This window comes from Silurus meridionalis, chromosome 17, assembly GCF_014805685.1.
Source record: "Silurus meridionalis isolate SWU-2019-XX chromosome 17, ASM1480568v1, whole genome shotgun sequence".
NCBI classification, from domain to species: domain Eukaryota; kingdom Metazoa; phylum Chordata; class Actinopteri; order Siluriformes; family Siluridae; genus Silurus; species Silurus meridionalis.
The window spans coordinates 9,284,334-9,305,774 of NC_060900.1; the positions used below are offsets into that span (position 1 = coordinate 9,284,334).

At 37.6% G+C, this 21,441-nt stretch overlaps 15 non-coding genes across 15 annotated transcripts; all 15 read left to right on the top strand.

Moving 5' to 3' along the window:
- Window positions 1-26: 26 nt before the first annotated feature.
- Window positions 27-99, top strand: trnar-ucg. Its single transcript has one exon. It is a non-coding gene; the product is annotated as a tRNA-Arg (tRNA).
- Window positions 100-697: 598 nt separating this feature from the next.
- trnar-ucg lies at window positions 698-770 on the top strand. The gene has a single exon. It is a non-coding gene; the product is annotated as a tRNA-Arg (tRNA).
- Window positions 771-1,367: 597 nt separating this feature from the next.
- Window positions 1,368-1,440, top strand: trnar-ucg. Its single transcript has one exon. It is a non-coding gene; the product is annotated as a tRNA-Arg (tRNA).
- Window positions 1,441-9,711: 8,271 nt separating this feature from the next.
- Window positions 9,712-9,784, top strand: trnar-ucg. The gene has a single exon. It is a non-coding gene; the product is annotated as a tRNA-Arg (tRNA).
- Window positions 9,785-11,381: 1,597 nt separating this feature from the next.
- Window positions 11,382-11,454, top strand: trnar-ucg. Its single transcript has one exon. It is a non-coding gene; the product is annotated as a tRNA-Arg (tRNA).
- Window positions 11,455-12,934: 1,480 nt separating this feature from the next.
- trnar-ucg lies at window positions 12,935-13,007 on the top strand. Its single transcript has one exon. It is a non-coding gene; the product is annotated as a tRNA-Arg (tRNA).
- A 594-nt stretch (window positions 13,008-13,601) lies between these two features.
- On the top strand, window positions 13,602-13,674 carry trnar-ucg. Its single transcript has one exon. It is a non-coding gene; the product is annotated as a tRNA-Arg (tRNA).
- Window positions 13,675-14,937: 1,263 nt separating this feature from the next.
- On the top strand, window positions 14,938-15,010 carry trnar-ucg. The gene has a single exon. It is a non-coding gene; the product is annotated as a tRNA-Arg (tRNA).
- A 598-nt stretch (window positions 15,011-15,608) lies between these two features.
- Window positions 15,609-15,681, top strand: trnar-ucg. The gene has a single exon. It is a non-coding gene; the product is annotated as a tRNA-Arg (tRNA).
- Window positions 15,682-16,275: 594 nt separating this feature from the next.
- Window positions 16,276-16,348, top strand: trnar-ucg. The gene has a single exon. It is a non-coding gene; the product is annotated as a tRNA-Arg (tRNA).
- Window positions 16,349-16,946: 598 nt separating this feature from the next.
- Window positions 16,947-17,019, top strand: trnar-ucg. The gene has a single exon. It is a non-coding gene; the product is annotated as a tRNA-Arg (tRNA).
- A 1,940-nt stretch (window positions 17,020-18,959) lies between these two features.
- On the top strand, window positions 18,960-19,032 carry trnar-ucg. Its single transcript has one exon. It is a non-coding gene; the product is annotated as a tRNA-Arg (tRNA).
- A 958-nt stretch (window positions 19,033-19,990) lies between these two features.
- trnar-ucg lies at window positions 19,991-20,063 on the top strand. The gene has a single exon. It is a non-coding gene; the product is annotated as a tRNA-Arg (tRNA).
- Window positions 20,064-20,657: 594 nt separating this feature from the next.
- trnar-ucg lies at window positions 20,658-20,730 on the top strand. The gene has a single exon. It is a non-coding gene; the product is annotated as a tRNA-Arg (tRNA).
- Window positions 20,731-21,327: 597 nt separating this feature from the next.
- On the top strand, window positions 21,328-21,400 carry trnar-ucg. The gene has a single exon. It is a non-coding gene; the product is annotated as a tRNA-Arg (tRNA).
- Window positions 21,401-21,441: the final 41 nt, after the last annotated feature.

A 21,441-nucleotide genomic window follows, 5' to 3' on the forward strand; every position in this document is an offset into this window, starting at 1 on the left:
CACCACCCACACTTTTTTTCTTTACTGGCCCAGTGGCCTAATGGATAAGGCATCAGCCTTCGGAGCTGAGGATTGTGGGTTCAAATCCCATCTGGGTCAAATGTTAAAGAAGCATGCGACTAAATTTATGGTCTACTGGCACCTAAAATGTAAATAAGCTGCAGACCATCACAAGTGATACTTCATTGTTAGACATGCAACATAGCAAAGAGGTTCCACTGGAGAAGTTCATGCCAGATTCTTATTCTGGTGAACAGAGGATGAGTATCGGTTTATCCCATTTGTTTTGATTCTATGTTGCCATGTTTTGCAGGGCAATTTACCTAGAAAATTCCAAATCAATCTAAAAGCTCTTGCACTCAGGATCTTGCTCAGCTGTTGCGTCAGAGGAAACACAACAAGTTAAAGAAGCATCAGTGGTGTAGTCCAATCATGCTGATGCAGAGTCTTGTCATGTGTTGCTAAATATTAATCAGATTGAAGGTGGCGAAAACACTAGTGGTGTAGTGGTATTGTGAAAGATTCCCATTCTTGTGACCTGGCTTTGACTCCTGGCTGGTGTCTTTTTTTTTTTTACGATCTTGTTTAATTTACTCTGCAGCTTAATATAGCCTAGCAAATTCCTATGACCCTCAAAAACGTCTTGCTAACAAAATATTGTTCTGTTGTTGCACCACCCACACTTTTTTTCTTTACTGGCCCAGTGGCCTAATGGATAAGGCATCAGCCTTCGGAGCTGAGGATTGTGGGTTCAAATCCCATCTGGGTCAAATGTTAAAGAAACATGCGACTAAATTTATGGTCTACTGGCACCTAAAATGTAAATAAGCTGCAGACCATCACAAGTGATACTTCATTGTTAGACATGCAACATAGCAAAGAGGTTCCAATGGAGAAGTTCATGCCAGATTCTTACTCTGGTGAACAGAGGATGAGTATCGGTTTATCCCATTTGTTTTGATTCTATGTTGCCATGTTTTGCAGGGCAATTTACCTAGAAAATTCCAAATCCATCTAAAAGCTCTTGCACTCAGGATCTTGCTCAGCTTTTGTGTCAGAGGAAACACAACAAGTTAAAGAAGCATCAGTGGTGTAGTCCAATCATGCTGATGCAGAGTCTTGTCATGTGTTGCTAAATATTAATCAGATTGAACGTGGCGAAAACACTAGTGGTGTAGTGGTATTGTGAAAGATTCCCATTCTTGTGACCTGGCTTTGACTCCTGGCTGGTGTCTTTTTTTTTTTTACGATCTTGTTTAACTTACTCTGCAGCTTAATATAGCCTAGCAAATTCCTATGACCCTCAAAAACGTCTTGCTAACAAAATATTGTTCTGTTGTTGCACCACCCACACTTTTTTTTTTACTGGCCCAGTGGCCTAATGGATAAGGCGTCAGCCTTCGGAGCTGACGATTGTGGGTTCGAATCCCATCTGGGTCAAATGTTAAAGAAGCATGCGACTAAATTTATGGTCAACTGGCACCTAAAATGTAAATCACCTGCAGACCATCACAAGTGATACTTCATTGTTAGACATGCAACATAGCAAAGAGGTTCCCCTGGAGAAGTTCATGCCAGATTCTTATTCTGGTGAACAGAGGATGAGCATCGGTTTATCCCATTTGTTTTGATTCTATGTTGCCATGTTTTGCAGGGCAATTAACCTAGAAAATTCCAAATCCATCTAAAAGCTCTTGCACTCAGGATCTTGCTCAGCTGTTGCGTCAGAGGAAACACAACAAGTTAAAGAAGCATCAGTGGTTGTTAGATTTTTATCATGCCCAAACGAAACTTAATTCGTGGAGAGGTTTTCCATACGATCTGCGATACCCGTAGGCCTTTCTGATCAGGGAAGAATCACACCGCACACAGCAAATGCTTCCTCTTCAGTTTATTGCAGGCGGCAGAACGTTTATATACACATACAAATAAAAGAAACCTGACCTAGTTGTTTTCTGTTTAGACAAGAGGATATACTAGCTGGCGATGTGTGAGTCCAGATAAGGACTCCCTGTTTACCTTAAAGACTAACATCGTAAATATTCTATAGACACTGAGCAGACAAAGGAATGTGTGTGAAACAGTGTGAAAACCATCCTAACACTAACAATGGCCACTTTAAATCATTTATGATTTAGCATCACACACCAAAACATAGGATGTTCATCCGTGGAACAGAACCGGTGACACAAACTGCAAATGAAAAGACAAAGACAAACAAAAACATAGAGATTCCATTTCATTCTTTCCCTACATGCATATAATCCTTCATCATCACCACTCCAATCGAGGCCTTTATGGCCTGTCTTACCATCATCATCAAACATGGCAACATACAAAGTATAATTCCAACAATCAATAAAAGAATCATTCCTAAAACAAAATAGTGTTCAACACTCGTAAACAAACTCTTAATCTTCTCAAAAAAACTTTGTTCAGCAGATGTTTCACGTTCTCCAAGACATCATGAGACATTTATTTCTCAGTGCTTGCTCAGTATGTCTATTAGCAGTATTATAAGGTATACAGGTACAATCTCTTCTCTGAATAATGTGTTCAAAGAGAATAAGGAAAATTCGGAGTCTAGTTACAACTATGCACATATTGTTTAGAATTTAGACCTAGAGCAGGTATCAGGGTAAGCTAAACAAAACAGTTAACCGAGTCAGATCTTCACCCCGGAGGTGGCCCCCTTTCTACTATAAAGAAAGGATCTTTCCGTGGGCTCTCAACTGTTTCAGCCCTGAATACTCACTTAGGCAGGCTTCTTAGGCCAACAGACCAATTAGTGCACAGATTAAGTGGGTGCTGTTTTGATCCTGCTTGCATGTATCCACTGTGGCTGATGATCAGTCAGAACTCCAGTTCTGGTTACAGATAGAACATTCGCTGGACCCAGATACTTCGGCTCACCGACCTTGGTAGGCTTCAGACTTCGTATCAGGACCTGCTGATTAGGCACAAAAGGGTGTGTTGGCTTATCTGTGGGCAGAGGAAGAGTTAGTGAGACATCAGCACTGATAGAATTTGATTTCTCAACCAGGGCAGAAACGTAGTCGTCCACCATCACTTCCAGGTTACCTAAGGAACAAATGCCAGTCGTCCCTGACCCATGGGGTCGGGAAAGGCCGGCCCATTAGAATTTCAAAAGGTGACAGTTTGGTAGTTGAAGATGGGGTCATTCTCATTTCTGTGAGCACTGCCGGGAGAACAACAGTCCAATTTCGGCCTGTTTCAATGCAGGCTTTAGTAATATGTTCCTTAATGGTTCTGTTTGTTCTCTCTACCACTCCAGCTGACTGTGGGTGATAGGGAATATTAAAATGCCAGTCAATTGCTAAGCTTTTAGCCAAAAGTTGTGTTACCTTCGAAGCAAAAGGTGTGCCGTTATCACTTTCAATCACACTAGGAATACCAAACCTAGAGATGATCTCTTTTGTTAATATTTTGACAACCGTTTTAGCATTCTCTGTCGCACATGCAAATGCTTCTGGTCACTTACTGAATCTGTCAACTATAACCAACAGATATCTCAAATTTCCTACAGCTGGCATATGTGTAAAATCTATCTGTAGGTGTTGGAAAGGGGCTTCAGGAAAAGTAAGCGCAGTATGTTGTACAGGTCGATGTACATTAGTTTTGGCACAAGTCAAACATGAATCCAACACTAGCTTGGTTGTTTTAGCTACATCAGCAATACAGTATAATGCATTTATAGCCTGTATGACTTTAGCTATGCTAATGTGTGACGTCCCATGGTAATGCTTCACCAACACTATTAAAGCTAGTTTGGGAAGAGCAATTTTGCCATCTACATCTCTAATGATACCAGCAGAATCTGATTTACATTGTTTAGAAGCCCAATACTCAATGTCCTCCTCAGTAGGCTGACTTTGAAGTATTTTTAGGTCAATGTCTGGTATATTGGAGATATGTGACATCATCGAGATCTCAGGATTTGTATGTACAGTGTCCAAATCTACTGCTTGTTTTGCTGCTTCCTTAGCTACTTTATCCGCTAATGTATTTCCCTGAGTTTCTTCTGAATCACCTACGGCATGTCCTTTAACCTTCACTATGGCCACTTTGGCAGGGAGCTGAACAGCTTTTAAAAGGTAACCTATAAGATTAAAATGTGCTATGGGCTTTCCATCAGCTGTTTAAAAGTCTCTTTGCTTCCATGTTTCGGCAAAATCATGCACAACACCATAAGCAAACTTAGAATCAGTGTATATAGTCACTACTTTACCTTCAGACAACTGACATGCTCTTGTGAGTGCGACCAACTCTGCAGCTTGTGCAGATGTGTATGGTAATGATTTAGCTTCAACTATTACATCAGGTAATCTTACAACCGCATATCCACATAAATACACACCATCAGAAGGTTTTGAACATGAACCATCTACATATAGACAATTCCCCTCTTCCAGGGCCGTATCTAAAAGATCGGGCCTACAAGAGGTCTCTTGTTCAATGTGTTTAAGGCAATCATGTGTGTCGTCAAAACCATCTAAGTCAATATTGCCTAGCAGATCACGCAGAGCTACTACAGCTGAATGCGGCTGTGAAGAAGGCTTAATAGTTAAGTTTTCCGTTGACAAGAGCGTGGTCTCATAACCAGATCTACGTTGTGCTGTCATATGTTGTGTGTTGAGGTTGTGTAAAATAGCTGTTACCTGATGTGAGGTGTACAGTATCAAAGGATGTGACAGCACCGTTTTCTCAGCATCCCGGACCATCAGAGCCGCAGCAGCCACTGCACGCAAGCACGAGGCCAACCCTTGTGCTATGTTGTCTAAAGATTTGGAAAGATATGCAACAGGGCGATATCTGTCACCGTGTTCCTGGGCTAGGATCCCCGCAGCCGTACCACCACGTTCGTGCACATATAGATGAAAAGGCTTAGCATAATTCGGCTGACGAGTCAACAAAACCCTGAGGAAGACGGGTCCAGGTGAATTGACGTCCCCTATAGGTAAATGCGAAAAGTGGCTGCGTCTCTGAGGCCAAAGGGACACTGAAAAAAGCAGAACAAAGATCAATCACAGTAAAAAATCTGTGAGTCGCTGGTATAGAGTTAACAATGGTAGCTACATCGGGCACCAAAGGAGCTAACGGAATAACTAATTTATTAATCTCACGTAAATCCTGTGTTAGCCTCCAGCATTTTTTATCTGCCTTCAAGACGGGATTAATCGGTGTGTTATACGGTGAATGTGTCTCGATCAAAACACCTTGTGACAATAAATTGTCAATAACTGGAGCAATGCCAACATTCTTCTCTTTCGACAATGGATATTGTTTAACAAAAATCGGATGGTGTGTTTTCATGAGTGCATGATACGGTTTTACCTGGATCAAACCTGCCTCATCTTTGTGAGAGGCCCATAATTTAGGGTTAACTTCACCTAAATTCGGTTCATCAGGCAGGACCTCTGTACTACCTTGGAAAAAATCTTCCGGATGTAGCTGTGGCTCAGTTGAGAGCATGAGGACAGAAGGAAAAGACAGTGAGACATTGCTTTCGAAAAACAGAATCTCCATTCCCATTTTATGCATCATATCTCTTCCTAAAAGGTTTAAAGGCGAGTTTGGAATTATCGTAAAGCTATGATAAAAATTAGTACCAGTCGGTCTCACTACAGGCAAAAGGTGAGTTACAGGACATGAAATTGGAACCCCATCTATTCCCACGGAGCGGATACTTTTTCCTGAAATGGGACCAGAATATTCACCCCCAGCAATTGAAGAGCAGGTAGCGCCAGTATCAGCAAGAAAACAATAGTCTTTATTGTCTATGCGCAACGTGACATTAGGCAAGGTCGAAGGGTGATTACTGTAGGATAAAGTTATCATCGAAAAATCATGGGGTTCATCGCTCCGTAGGCTGCCCTATGCAGAAGTCCACTGGGTAGGATATTGCTGCTGTGTGGGCCTCTGCACGACTGCATGCTGGTCTGTATTCTCTACTCGCTGAGTGGGTACGCCCCTTCTCTCATCTTCCATTCTCTGTCTACAAGTTTTAACCCAATGACCAGACTTCCCACAATAATTGCACCTCCCCTTTTTCCTAAAACCTCCTCCTTGAGTTTTGTACTGTGGCTGGGATGCACCACTTCCTGTTGCAGCAAAGAACATAGTGGGTTCAGACTTAACTAAACCAGAAGCGGACTGAAAACCTCCAGCGGCATCTAAATCTCTAATTCGAGCACAGAACTGATCTACCGACTTCTCGAGCAATCTGTCTGTCGTGATGCGAATCAATTGAGCCTGAGAAGCTTTCATGTTATTCAAACAAGTATTTATAAACAACACATTGTGTGTATCATCAGTTGGCAGTTTAGAATCATTCTCCCATGCTGCTTTAAAACGCACCACAAAGGCAGACGGCGTTTCCTTAAAACCTTGCTTAGTGTTAGCTGCATGTGAAATGTCACGCGTGGATGCTATTCTGTTATCCAGAAAATCCTTTAGCTCATTATACATTTGCATTACATTGGCATCGTTTTCCCAAAAAATCTGGTGACAGTTCGCGGCCGTGCCCTCGCCTGTAATGGCATCATTAACGCGCGCGAGGGTGGGACATTTTTCAATGATCAACTCCTCTGTAACATCGTCTCCCAAAGTACGCAAAAGAATAGTTCTAAAATCAGGGCCCGTTAACTGTGCATACCGAGTGTGGCTTTTCAAGATCTGTACATATTTTGTAGGGTTAGTTGGAATAGGAAGACTCCTACATATAGCATCAATATCACTAGCTTTCGCTTGTTTAACATGAATTTCATTTCGCTCTCGTACAAATGCAAAAGCGGGCTGTAAAGACGCAGCAACAGGCAGCGCAGGATAAAGACCAGGGCTAGTAGACGGTGTCGAATTGTATGGCGGAGGCGATTGTTTCTTATTCAAAGAGCATTTAGAAGCATTGACTCTTTCTGGACCTTTGTCCCAGTACTTCTTCATATTTACCCATTTATCATAGGACTCACGCATATAAGTGTAGTCCCAATTCGGATCGCCCCATCCACCGTTCACCATGGAATACGCGTTTTCCATATCGCGGGTATTAAATGACCCATGTCTAGGAAAATCATCTACCTGTGACATACATTCACTCCATCCTGCCAAATTATCTAAATAAGGATTAGTCCAGTAACCGTCACTATTCCTATACATCCAATCTTTGGGATTTTCTTCCGGCAATGGGAGAGAAACGTTATGACCCATCTTCTTAACACAGAACAAAGAACAGACACACAACACTTAATACACAGACAATACACACAACACTAGGCACCAGGGGGATCGCAGTCATCAAACAAAAAAAATAATCCAATCTCTCCAATTGAATCACAAATTTTGTTAGGTAGGAGAAAAAAATAGACTATAAAGCCAAAACAAGATTGAAGTCTTTTGAAAAATTTTAAAGTCTTTTCAAAATGTCCGTTTTTCTTTAGTTCCTTTTCTATTTTCTCTCACTTTTTTTTATTTATTTATTTATTTATTTATTTATTTATTTATTTATTTATTTATTTATTTATTTATTTATTTATTTATTTATTTATTTATTTATTTATTTATTTATTTATTTATTTATTTATTTATTTATTTATTTATTTATTTATTTATTTATTTATTTATTTATTTATTTATTTATTTATTTATTTATTTATTTATTTATTTATTTATTTATTTATTTATTTATTTATTTATTTATTTATTTATTTATTTATTTATTTATTTATTTATTTATTTATTTATTTATTTATTTATTTATTTATTTATTTATTTATTTATTTATTTATTTATTTATTTATTTATTTATTTATTTATTTATTTATTTATTTATTTATTTATTTATTTATTTATTTATTTATTTATTTATTTATTTATTTATTTATTTATTTATTTATTTATTTATTTATTTATTTATTTATTTATTTATTTATTTATTTATTTATTTATTTATTTATTTATTTATTTATTTATTTATTTATTTATTTATTTATTTATTTATTTATTTATTTATTTATTTATTTATTTATTTATTTATTTATTTATTTATTTATTTATTTATTTATTTATTTATTTATTTATTTATTTATTTATTTATTTATTTATTTATTTATTTATTTATTTATTTATTTATTTATTTATTTATTTATTTATTTATTTATTTATTTATTTATTTATTTATTTATTTATTTATTTATTTATTTATTTATTTATTTATTTATTTATTTATTTATTTATTTATTTATTTATTTATTTATTTATTTATTTATTTATTTATTTATTTATTTATTTATTTATTTATTTATTTATTTATTTATTTATTTATTTATTTATTTATTTATTTATTTATTTATTTATTTATTTATTTATTTATTTATTTATTTATTTATTTATTTATTTATTTATTTATTTATTTATTTATTTATTTATTTATTTATTTATTTATTTATTTATTTATTTATTTATTTATTTATTTATTTATTTATTTATTTATTTATTTATTTATTTATTTATTTATTTATTTATTTATTTATTTATTTATTTATTTATTTATTTATTTATTTATTTATTTATTTATTTATTTATTTATTTATTTATTTATTTATTTATTTATTTATTTATTTATTTATTTATTTATTTATTTATTTATTTATTTATTTATTTATTTATTTATTTATTTATTTATTTATTTATTTATTTATTTATTTATTTATTTATTTATTTATTTATTTATTTATTTATTTATTTATTTATTTATTTATTTATTTATTTATTTATTTATTTATTTATTTATTTATTTATTTATTTATTTATTTATTTATTTATTTATTTATTTATTTATTTATTTATTTATTTATTTATTTATTTATTTATTTATTTATTTATTTATTTATTTATTTATTTATTTATTTATTTATTTATTTATTTATTTATTTATTTATTTATTTATTTATTTATTTATTTATTTATTTATTTATTTATTTATTTATTTATTTATTTATTTATTTATTTATTTATTTATTTATTTATTTATTTATTTATTTATTTATTTATTTATTTATTTATTTATTTATTTATTTATTTATTTATTTATTTATTTATTTATTTATTTATTTATTTATTTATTTATTTATTTATTTATTTATTTATTTATTTATTTATTTATTTATTTATTTATTTATTTATTTATTTATTTATTTATTTATTTATTTATTTATTTATTTATTTATTTATTTATTTATTTATTTATTTATTTATTTATTTATTTATTTATTTATTTATCTAGCTGGCGATGTGTGAGTCCAGATAAGGACTCCCTGTTTACCTTAAAGACTAACATCGTAAATATTCTATAGACACTGAGCAGACAAAGGAATGTGTGTGAAACAGTGTGAAAACCATCCTAACACTAACAGTGGTGTAGTCCAATCATGCTGATGCAGAGTCTTGTCATGTGTTGCTAAATATTAATCAGATTGAAGGTGGCGAAAACACTAGTGGTGTAGTGGTATTGTGAAAGATTCCCATTCTTGTGACCTGGCTTTGACTCCTGGCTGGTGTCTTTTTTTTTTTTACGATCTTGTTTAACTTACTCTGCAGCTTAATATAGCCTAGCAAATTCCTATGACCCTCAAAAACATCTTGCTAACAAAATATTGTTCTGTTGTTGCACCACCCACACTTTTTTTCTTTACTGGCCCAGTGGCCTAATGGATAAGGCATCAGCCTTCGGAGCTGAGGATTGTGGGTTCAAATCCCATCTGGGTCAAATGTTAAAGAAACATGCAACTAAATTTATGGTCTACTGGCACCTAAAATGTAAATAAGCTGCAGACCATCACAAGTGATACTTCATTGTTAGACATGCAACATAGCAAAGAGGTTCCACTGGAGAAGTTCATGCCAGATTCTTATTCTGGTGAACAGAGGATGAGTATCGGTTTATCCCATTTGTTTTGATTCTATGTTGCCATGTTTTGCAGGGCAATTTACCTAGAAAATTCCAAATCCATCTAAAAGCTCTTGCACTCAGGATCTTGCTCAGCTGTTGCGTCAGAGGAAACACAACAAGTTAAAGAAGCATCAGTGGTGTAGTCCAATCATGCTGATGCAGAGTCTTGTCATGTGTTGCTAAATATTAACCAGATTGAAGGTGGCGAAAACACTAGTGGTGTAGTGGTATTGTGAAAGATTCCCATTCTTGTGACCTGGCTTTGACTCCTGGCTGGTGTCTTTTTTCTTTTTTACGATCTTGTTTAACTTACTCTGCAGCTTAATATAGCCTAGCAAATTCCTATGACCCTCAAAAACGTCTTGCTAACAAAATATTGTTCTGTTGTTGCACCACCCACATTTTTCTTTACTGGCCCAGTGGCCTAATGGATAAGGCATCAGCCTTGAGCTGAGGATTGTGGGTTCAATCCCATCTGGGTCAAATGTTAAAGAACATGCAACTAAATTTATGGTCTACTGGCACCTAAAATGTAAATAAGCTGCAGACCATCACAAGTGATACTTCATTGTTAGACATGCAACATAGCAAAGAGGTTCCCCTGGAGAAGTTCATGCCAGATTCTTATTCTGGTGAACAGAGGATGAGCATTGGTTTATCCCATTTGTTTTGATTCTATGTTGCCATGTTTTGCAGGGCAATTTACCTAGAAAATTCCAAATCCATCTAAAAGCTCTTGCACTCAGGATCTTGCTCAGCTGTTGCCAGAGGAAACACAACAAGTTAAAGAAGCATGCAACTAAATTTATGGTCTACTGGCACCTAAAATGTAAATAAGCTGCAGACCATCACAAGTGATACTTCATTGTTAGACATGCAACATAGCAAAGAGGTTCCACTGGAGAAGTTCATGCCAGATTCTTATTCTGGTGAACAGAGGATGAGTATCGGTTTATCCCATTTGTTTTGATTCTATGTTGCCATGTTTTGCAGGGCAATTACCTAGAAAATTCCAAATCCATCTAAAAGCTCTTGCACTCAGGATCTTGCTCAGCTGTTGCAGAGGAAACACAACAAGTTAAAGAAGCATCAGTGGTAGTCCAATCATGCTGATGCAGAGTCTTGTCATGTGTTGCTAAATATTAATCAGATTGAAGGTGGCGAAAACACTAGTGGTGCAGTGGTATTGTGAAAGATTCCCATTCTTGTGACCTGGCTTTGACTCCTGGCTGGTGTCTTTTTTTTTTTTTTTTTTTTTTTTTTTTTTTTTTTTTTTTTTTTTTTTTTTTTTTTTACGATCTTGTTTAACTTACTCTGCAGCTTAATATAGCCTAGCAAATTCCTATGACCCTCAAAAACGTCTTGCTAACAAAATATTGTTCTGTTGTTGCACCACCCACATGTTTCCTTTATTGGCCCAGTGGCCTAATGGATAAGGCATCAGCCTTCGGAGCTGAGGATTGTGGGTTCGAATCCCATCTGGGTCAAATGTTAAAGAAACATGCGACTAAATTTATGGTCTACTGGCACCTAAAATGTAAATCACCTGCAGACCATCACAAGTGATACTTCATTGTTAGACATGCAACATAGCAAAGAGGTTCCCCTGGAGAAGTTCATGCCAGATTCTTATTCTGGTGAACAGAGGATGAGCATTGGTTTATCCCATTTGTTTTGATTCTATGTTGCCATGTTTTGCAGGGCAATTAACCTAGAAAATTCCAAATCCATCTAAAAGCTCTTGCACTCAGGATCTTGCTCAGCTGTTGCAGAGGAAACACAACAAGTTAAAGAAGCATGCAAGTAAATTTATGGTCAACTGGCACCTAAAATGTAAATCACCTGCAGACCATCACAAGTGATACTTCATTGTTAGACATGCAACATAGCAAAGAGGTTCCCCTGGAGAAGTTCATGCCAGATTCTTATTCTGGTGAACAGAGGATGAGCATTGGTTTATCCCATTTGTTTTGATTCTATGTTGCCATGTTTTGCAGGGCAATTACCTAGAAAATTCCAAATCCATCTAAAAGCTCTTGCACTCAGGATCTTGCTCAGCTGTTGCAGAGGAAACACAACAAGTTAAAGAAGCATGCAACTAAATTCATGGTCAACTGGCACCTAAAATGTAAATCACCTGCAGACCATCACAAGTGATACTTCATTGTTAGACATGCAACATAGCAAAGAGGTTCCACTGGAGAAGTTCATGCCAGATTCTTATTCTGGTGAACAGAGGATGAGCATGGTTTATCCCATTTGTTTTGATTCTATGTTGCCATGTTTTGCAGGGCAATTTACCTAGAAAATTCCAAATCCATCTAAAAGCTCTTGCACTCAGGATCTTGCTCAGCTGTTGCAGAGGAAACACAACAAGTTAAAGAAGCATGCAAGTAAATTTATGGTCTACTGGCACCTAAAATGTAAATCACCTGCAGACCATCACAAGTGATACTTCATTGTTAGACATGCAACATAGCAAAGAGGTTCCCCTGGAGAAGTTCATGCCAGATTCTTATTCTGGTGAACAGAGGATGAGCATGGTTTATCCCATTTGTTTTGATTCTATGTTGCCATGTTTTGCAGGGCAATTACCTAGAAAATTCCAAATCCATCTAAAAGCTCTTGCACTCAGGATCTTGCTCAGCTGTTGCAGAGGAAACACAACAAGTTAAAGAAGCATCAGTCGTGTAGTCCAATCATGCTGATGCAGAGTCTTGTCATGTGTTGCTAAATATTAACCAGATTGAAGGTGGCGAAAACACTAGTGGTGCAGTGGTATTGTGAAAGATTCCCATTCTTGTGACCTGGCTTTGACTCCTGGCTGGTGTCTTTTTTCTTTGTTACGATCTTGTATAACTTACTCTGCAGCTTAATATAGCCTAGCAAATTCCTATGACCCTCAAAAACGTCTTGCTAACAAAATATTGTTCTGTTGTTGCACCACCCAAATGTTTTTTCTTTACTGGCCCAGTGGCCTAATGGATAAGGCATCAGCCTTCGGAGCTGGGGATTGTGGGTTCGAATCCCATCTGGGTCAAATGTTAAAGAAACATGCAACTAAATTTATGGTCTACTGGCACCTAAAATGTAAATAAGCTGCAGACCATCACAAGTGATACTTCATTGTTAGACATGCAACATAGCAAAGAGGTTCCCCTGGAGAAGTTCATGCCAGATTCTTATTCTGGTGAACAGAGGATGAGTATCAGTTTATCCCATTTGTTTTGATTCTATGTTGCCATGTTTTGCAGGGCAATTACCTAGAAAATTCCAAATCCATCTAAAAGCTCTTGCACTCAGGATCTTGCTCAGCTGTTGCGTCAGAGGAAACACAACAAGTTAAAGAAGCATCAGTGGTGTAGTCCAATCATGCTGATGCAGAGTCTTGTCATGTGTTGCTAAATATTAATCAGATTGAAGGTGGCGAAAACACTAGTGGTGTAGTGGTATTGTGAAAGATTCCCATTCTTGTGACCTGGCTTTGACTCCTGGCTGGTGTCTTTTTTTTTTTTACGATCTTGTTTAACTTACTCTGCAGCTTAATATAGCCTAGCAAATTCCTATGACCCTCAAAAACGTCTTGCTAACAAAATATTGTTCTGTTGTTGCACCACCACATGTTTCCTTTACTGGCCCAGTGGCCTAATGGATAAGGCATCAGCCTTCGGAGCTGAGGATTGTGGGTTCGAATCCCATCTGGGTCAAATGTTAAAGAAGCATGCAACTAAATTTATGGTCAACTGGCACCTAAAATGTAAATCACCTGCAGACCATCACAAGTGATACTTCATTGTTAGACATGCAACATAGCAAAGAGGTTCCCCTGGAGAAGTTCATGCCAGATTCTTATTCTGGTGAACAGAGGATGAGTATCGGTTTATCCCATTTGTTTTGATTCTATGTTGCCATGTTTTGCAGGGCAATTTACCTAGAAAATTCCAAATCCATCTAAAAGCTCTTGCACTCAGGATCTTGCTCAGCTGTTGCGTCAGAGGAAACACAACAAGTTAAAGAAGCATCAGTGGTGTAGTCCAATCATGCTGATGCAGAGTCTTGTCATGTGTTGCTAAATATTAACCAGATTGAAGGTGGCGAAAACACTAGTGGTGTAGTGGTATTGTGAAAGATTCCCATTCTTGTGACCTGGCTTTGACTCCTGGCTGGTGTCTTTTTTTTTTTTACGATCTTGTTTAACTTACTCTGCAGCTTAATATAGCCTAGCAAATTCCTATGACCCTCAAAAACGTCTTGCTAACAAAATATTGTTCTGTTGTTGCACCACCCACATGTTTCTTTACTGGCCCAGTGGCCTAATGGATAAGGCATCAGCCTTCGAGCTGAGGATTGTGGGTTCGAATCCCATCTGGGTCAAATGTTAAAGAAGCATGCAAGTAAATTTATGGTCAACTGGCACCTAAAATGTAAATAAGCTGCAGACCATCACAAGTGATACTTCATTGTTAGACATGCAACATAGCAAAGAGGTTCCACTGGAGAAGTTCATGCCAGATTCTTATTCTGGTGAACAGAGGATGAGTATCGGTTTATCCCATTTGTTTTGATTCTATGTTGCCATGTTTTGCAGGGCAATTTACCTAGAAAATTCCAAATCCATCTAAAAGCTCTTGCACTCAGGATCTTGCTCAGCTGTTGCGTCAGAGGAAACACAACAAGTTAAAGAAGCATCAGTGGTGTAGTCCAATCATGCTGATGCAGAGTCTTGTCATGTGTTGCTAAATATTAATCAGATTGAAGGTGGCGAAAACACTAGTGGTGTAGTGGTATTGTGAAAGATTCCCATTCTTGTGACCTGGCTTTGACTCCTGGCTGGTGTCTTTTTTTTTTTTACGATCTTGTTTAACTTACTCTGCAGCTTAATATAGCCTAGCAAATTCCTATGACCCTCAAAAACGTCTTGCTAACAAAATATTGTTCTGTTGTTGCACCACCCACATGTTTCCTTTACTGGCCCAGTGGCCTAATGGATAAGGCATCAGCCTTCGGAGCTGAGGATTGTGGGTTCGAATCCCATCTGGGTCAAATGTTAAAGAAACATGCAACTAAATTCATGGTCAACTGGCACCTAAAATGTAAATCACCTGCAGACCATCACAAGTGATACTTCATTGTTAGACATGCAACATAGCAAAGAGGTTCCCCTGGAGAAGTTCATGCCAGATTCTTATTCTGGTGAACAGAGGATGAGCAATGGTTTATCCCATTTGTTTTGATTCTATGTTGCCATGTTTTGCAGGGCAATTTACCTAGAAAATTCCAAATCCATCTAAAAGCTCTTGCACTCAGGATCTTGCTCAGCTGTTGCGTCAGAGGAAACACAACAAGTTAAAGAAGCATCAGTGGTGTAGTCCAATCATGCTGATGCAGAGTCTTGTCATGTGTTGCTAAATATTAACCAGATTGAAGGTGGCGAAAACACTAGTGGTGTAGTGGTATTGTGAAAGATTCCCATTCTTGTGACCTGGCTTTGACTCCTGGCTGGTGTCTTTTTTTTTTTTACGATCTTGTTTAACTTACTCTGCAGCTTAATATAGCCTAGCAAATTCCTATGACCCTCAAAAACGTCTTGCTAACAAAATATTGTTCTGTTGTTGCACCACCCAAATGTTTTTTCTTTACTGGCCCAGTGGCCTAATGGATAAGGCATCAGCCTTCGGAGCTGGGGATTGTGGGTTCGAATCCCATCTGGGTCAAATGTTAAAGAAACATGCGACTAAATTTATGGTCTACTGGCACCTAAAATGTAAATAAGCTGCAGACCATCACAAGTGATACTTCATTGTTAGACATGCAACATAGCAAAGAGGCTCCCCTGGAGAAGTTCATGCCAGATTCTTATTCTGGTGAACAGAGGATGAGTATCGGTTTATCCCATTTGTTTTGATTCTATGTTGCCATGTTTTGCAGGGCAATTAACCTAGAAAATTCCAAATCCATCTAAAAGCTCTTGCACTCAGGATCTTGCTCAGCTGTTGCGTCAGAGGAAACACAACAAGTTAAAGAAGCATCAGTGGTGTAGTCCAATCATGCTGATGCAGAGTCTTGTCATGTGTTGCTAAATATTAATCAGATTGAAGGTGGCGAAAACACTAGTGGTGTAGTGGTATTGTGAAAGATTCCCATTCTTGTGACCTGGCTTTGACTCCTGGCTGGTGTCTTTTTTTTTTACGATCTTGTTTAACTTACTCTGCAGCTTAATATAGCCTAGCAAATTCCTATGACCCTCAAAAACGTCTTGCTAACAAAATATTGTTCTGTTGTTGCACCACCCACATGTTTCCTTTACTGGCCCAGTGGCCTAATGGATAAGGCATCAGCCTTCGGAGCTGAGGATTGTGGGTTCGAATCCCATCTGGGTCAAATGTTAAAGAAGCATGCAACTAAATTCATGGTCAACTGGCACCTAAAATGTAAATAAGCTGCAGACCATCACAAGTGATACTTCATTGTTAGACATGCAACATAGCAAAGAGGTTCCACTGGAGAAGTTCATGCCAGATTCTTATTCTGGTGAACAGAGGATGAGTATCGGTTTATCCCATTTGTTTTGATTCTATGTTGCCATGTTTTGCAGGGCAATTAACCTAGAAAATTCCAAATCCATCTAAAAGCTCTTGCACTCAGGATCTTGCTCAGCTGTTGCGTCAGAGGAAACACAACAAGTTAAAGAAGCATCAGTGGTGTAGTCCAATCATGCTGATGCAGAGTCTTGTCATGTGTTGCTAAATATTAACCAGATTGAAGGTGGCGAAAACACTAGTGGTGTAGTGGTATTGTGAAAGATTCCCATTCTTGTGACCTGGCTTTGACTCCTGGCTGGTGTCTTTTTTTTTTTTTTACGATCTTGTTTAACTTACTCTGCAGCTTAATATAGCCTAGCAAATTCCTATGACCCTCAAAAACGTCTTGCTAACAAAATATTGTTCTGTTGTTGCACCACCCACATGTTTCCTTTATTGGCCCAGTGGCCTAATGGATAAGGCATCAGCCTTCGGAGCTGAGGATTGTGGGTTCGAATCCCATCTGGGTCAAATGTTAAAGAAACATGCAACTAAATTCATGGTCAACTGGCACCTAAAATGTAAATAAGCTGCAGACCATCACAAGTGATACTTCATTGTTAGACATGCAACATAGCAAAGAGGTTCCACTGGAGAAGTTCATGCCAGATTCTTATTCTGGTGAACAGAGGATGAGTATCGGTTTATCCCATTTGTTTTGATTCTATGTTGCCATGTTTTGCAGGGCAATTTACCTAGAAAATTCCAAATCCATCTAAAAGCTCTTGCACTCAGGATCTTGCTCAGCTGTTGCGTCAGAGGAAACACAACAAGTTAAAGAAGCATCAGTGGTGTAGTCCAATCATGCTGATGCAGAGTCTTGTCATGTGTTGCTAAATATTAATCAGATTGAAGGTGGCGAAAACACTAGTGGTGTAGTGGTATTGTGAAAGATTCCCATTCTTGTGACCTGGCTTTGACTCCTGGCTGGTGTCTTTTTTTTTTTTTTTACGATCTTGTTTAACTTACTCTGCAGCTTAATATAGCCTAGCAAATTCCTATGACCCTCAAAAACGTCTTGCTAACAAAATATTGTTCTGTTGTTGCACCACCCACATGTTTCCTTTACTGGCCCAGTGGCCTAATGGATAAGGCATCAGCCTTCGAGCTGAGGATTGTGGGTTGAATCCCATCTGGGTCAAATGTTAAAGAAGCATGCAAGTAAATTTATGGTCAACTGGCACCTAAAATGTAAATCACCTGCAGACCATCACAAGTGATACTTCATTGTTAGACATGCAACATAGCAAAGAGGTTCCACTGGAGAAGTTCATGCCAGATTCTTATTCTGGTGAACAGAGGATGAGTATCGGTTTATCCCATTTGTTTTGATTCTATGTTGCCATGTTTTGCAGGGCAATTAACCTAGAAAATTCCAAATCCATCTAAAAGCTCTTGCACTCAGGATCTTGCTCAGCTGTTGCGTCAGAGGAAACACAACAAGTTAAAGAAGCATCAGTGGTGTAGTCCAATCATGCTGATGCAGAGTCTTGTCATGTGTTGCTAAATATTAATCAGATTGAAGGTGGCGAAAACACTAGTGGTGTAGTGGTATTGTGAAAGATTCCCATTCTTGTGACCTGGCTTTGACTCCTGGCTGGTGTCTTTTTTTTTTTTTTTACGATCTTGTTTAACTTACTCTGCAGCTTAATATAGCCTAGCAAATTCCTATGACCCTCAAAAACGTCTTGCTAACAAAATATTGTTCTGTTGTTGCACCACCCACATGTTTCCTTTCCTGGCCCAGTGGCCTAATGGATAAGGCATCAGCCTTCAGAGCTGAGGATTGTGGGTTCAAATCCCATCTGGGTCAAATGTTAAAGAAGCATGCGACTAAATTTATGGTCTACTGGCACCTAAAATGTAAATAAGCTGCAGACCATCACAAGTGATACTTCATTGTTAGACATGCAACATAGCAAAGAGGTTCCACTGGAGAAGTTCATGCCAGATTCTTATTCTGGTGAACAGAGGATGAGTATCGGTTTATCCCATTTGTTTTGATTCTATGTTGCCATGTTTTGCAGGGCAATTTACCTAGAAAATTCCAAATCCATCTAAAAGCTCTTGCACTCAGGATCTTGCTCAGCTGTTGCGTCAGAGGAAACACAACAAGTTAAAGAAGCATCAGTGGTGTAGTCCAATCATGCTGATGCAGAGTCTTGTCATGTGTTGCTAAATATTAATCAGATTGAAGGTGGCGAAAACACTAGTGGTGTAGTGGTATTGTGAAAGATTCCCATTCTTGTGACCTGGCTTTGACTCCTGGCTGGTGTCTTTTTTTTTTTTTTACGATCTTGTTTAACTTACTCTGCAGCTTAATATAGCCTAGCAAATTCCTATGACCCTCAAAAACGTCTTGCTAACAAAATATTGTTCTGTTGTTGCACCACCCACATGTTTCCTTTACTGGCCCAGTGGCCTAATGGATAAGGCATCAGCCTTCGGAGCTGAGGATTGTGGGTTCAAATCCCATCTGGGTCAAATGTTAAAGAAGCATGCGACTAAATTTATGGTCTACTGGCACCTAAAATGTAAATAAGCTGCAGACCATCACAAGTGATACTTCATTGTTAGACATGCAACATAGCAAAGAGGTTCCACTGGAGAAGTTCATGCCAGATTCTTATTCTGGTGAACAGAGGATGAGTATCGGTTTATCCCATTTGTTTTGATTCTATGTTGCCATGTTTTGCAGGGCAATTTACCTAGAAAATTCCAAATCCATCTAAAAGCTCTTGCACTCAGGATCTTGCTCAGCTGTTGCGTCAGAGGAAACACAACAAGTTAAAGAAGCATCAGTGGTGTAGTCCAATCATGCTGATGCAGAGTCTTGTCATGTGTTGCTAAATATTAATCAGATTGAAGGTGGCGAAAACACTAGTGGTGTAGTGGTATTGTGAAAGATTCCCATTCTTGTGACCTGGCTTTGACTCCTGGCTGGTGTCTTTTTTTTTTTACGATCTTGTTTAACTTACTCTGCAGCTTAATATAGCCTAGCAAATTCCTATGACCCTCAAAAACGTCTTGCTAACAAAATATTGTTCTGTTGTTGCACCACCCACATGTTTCCTTTATTGGCCCAGTGGCCTAATGGATAAGGCATCAGCCTTGAGCTGAGGATTGTGGGTTGAATCCCATCTGGGTCAAATGTTAAAGAAGCATCAGTGGTAGTCCAATCATGCTGATGCAGAGTCTTGTCATGTGTTGCTAAATATTAACCAGATTGAAGGTGGCGAAAACACTAGTGGTGTAGTGGTATTGTGAAAGATTCCCATTCTTGTGACCTGGCTTTGACTCCTGGCTGGTGTCTTTTTTTTTTACGATCTTGTTTAACTTACTCTGCAGCTTAATATAGCCTAGCAAATTCCTATGACCCTCAAAAACGTCTTGCTAACAAAATATTGTTCTGTTGTTGCACCACCCACATGTTTCCTTTACTGGCCCAGTGGCCTAATGGATAAGGCATCAGCCTTCGGAGCTGAGGATTGTGGGTTCGAATCCCATCTGGGTCAAATGTTAAAGAAGCATGCAACTAAATTCATGGTCAACTGGCACCTAAAATGTAAATCACCTGCAGACCATCACAAGTGATACTTCATTGTTAGACATGCAACATAGCAAAGAGGTTCCCCTGGAGAAGTTCATGCCAGATTCTTATTCTGGTGAACAGAGGATGAGCATCGGTTTATCCCATTTGTTTTGATTCTATGTTGCCATGTTTTGCAGGGCAATTTACCTAGAAAATTCCAAATCCATCTAAAAGCTCTTGCACTCAGGATCTTGCTCAGCTGTTGCGTCAGAGGAAACACAACAAGTTAAAGAAGCATCAGTGGTGTAGTCCAATCATGCTGATGCAGAGTCTTGTCATGTGTTGCTAAATATTAACCAGATTGAAGGTGGCGAAAACACTAGTGGTGTAGTGGTATTGTGAAAGATTCCCATTCTTGTGACCTGGCTTTGACTCCTGGCTGGTGTCTTTTTTTTTTACGATCTTGTTTAACTTACTCTGCAGCTTAATATAGCCTAGCAAATTCCTATGACCCTCAAAAACGTCTTGCTAACAAAATATTGTTCTGTTGTTGCACCACCCACATGTTTCCTTTACTGGCCCAGTGGCCTAATGGATAAGGCATCAGCCTTCGGAGCTGAGGATTGTGGGTTCGAATCCCATCTGGGTCAAATGTTAAAGAAACATGCAACTAAATTTATGGTCTACTGGCACCTAAAATGTAAATAAGCTGCAGACCATCACAAGTGATACTTCATTGTTAGACATGCAACATAGCAAAGAGGTTCCACTGGAGAAGTTCATGCCAGATTCTTATTCTGGTGAACAGAGGATGAGTATCGGTTTATCCCATTTGTTTTGATTCTATGTTGCCATGTTTTGCAGGGCAATTAACCTAGAAAATTCCAAATCCATCTAAAAGCTCTTGCACTCAGGATCTTGCTCAGCTGTTGCGTCAGAGGAAACACAACAAGTTAAAGAAGCATCAGTGGTGTAGTCCAATCATGCTGATGCAGAGTCTTGTCATGTGTTGCTAAATATTAATCAGATTGAAGGTGGCGAAAACACTAGTGGTGTAGTGGTATTGTGAAAGATTCCCATTCTTGTGACCTGGCTTTGACTCCTGGCTGGTGTCTTTTTTTTTTTTTACGATCTTGTTTAACTTACTCTGCAGCTTAATATAGCCTAGCAAATTCCTATGACCCTCAAAAACGTCTTGCTAACAAAATATTGTTCTGTTGTTGCACCACCCACATGTTTCCTTTACTGGCCCAGTGGCCTAATGGATAAGGCATCAGCCTTCGGAGCTGAGGATTGTGGGTTCGAATCCCATCTGGGTCAAATGTTAAAGAAGCATGCAACTAAATTCATGGTCAACTGGC